Source organism: Sinocyclocheilus rhinocerous, unplaced genomic scaffold, assembly GCF_001515625.1.
Source record: "Sinocyclocheilus rhinocerous isolate Xijiao unplaced genomic scaffold, SAMN03320098_v1.1 scaffold28297, whole genome shotgun sequence".
NCBI classification, from domain to species: domain Eukaryota; kingdom Metazoa; phylum Chordata; class Actinopteri; order Cypriniformes; family Cyprinidae; genus Sinocyclocheilus; species Sinocyclocheilus rhinocerous.
This window is the reverse complement of record NW_015668576.1, coordinates 1-510: the sequence shown is the minus strand read 5'-3', so window position 1 is coordinate 510 and position 510 is coordinate 1. Positions and strand designations below refer to the sequence as shown.

Here is a 510-nt window from a genome sequence, read left to right as displayed (position 1 = left end):
CTTCTCAAGTTTAGCAATGCGAGCAGTTGACTTGGAACCCAGGACATTGCCTCCCCAGTGACGACGGATCTAAAGACAGAATTGAAATGGAAGAAACAAACATTAGAAATTACATTAAGACATCAATTAGGAGAATGTATAAAAGTTAGGCTAATTGAAACAATGTCATCAAATTGTGAACTGATCAGCACTACAGCCAATAAACCGACCTCCTCATATCTGTCATTGTAGTTGGTCTTGATGGCCTCCACCAGCTTAGCAAGAGCTGCTTTGTCTTCGCTGAAGATGGGTGAACAAAAACAATGTTAACCACAAAAGGTCTTGTCTCTATAATGGCCAAATTACGAATCAACTGCAAATCATTTTGCTCAGGGTTAAAAAGCTCATTTGAAACCACATGGTTGTTCAGTTGAAGAAATTCAGACATCATAGCCTCAGGATGTGCAGCAAAGGAAAATAAAACCAGAGTGTGCGTTTTACTCACGGGTTGGTCTGTGTGAAGGCAACAGA

At 40.4% G+C, this 510-nt stretch overlaps 1 long non-coding RNA gene across 1 annotated transcript; it reads right to left on the bottom strand.

Annotated features, from left to right (window-relative positions):
• LOC107734056 (uncharacterized) lies at positions 1-510 on the bottom strand. The gene is made up of 3 exons (XR_001639052.1): positions 485-510; positions 210-279; positions 1-69 (listed from the first exon to the last, which is right to left on the bottom strand). It is a non-coding gene; the product is annotated as an uncharacterized LOC107734056 (long non-coding RNA).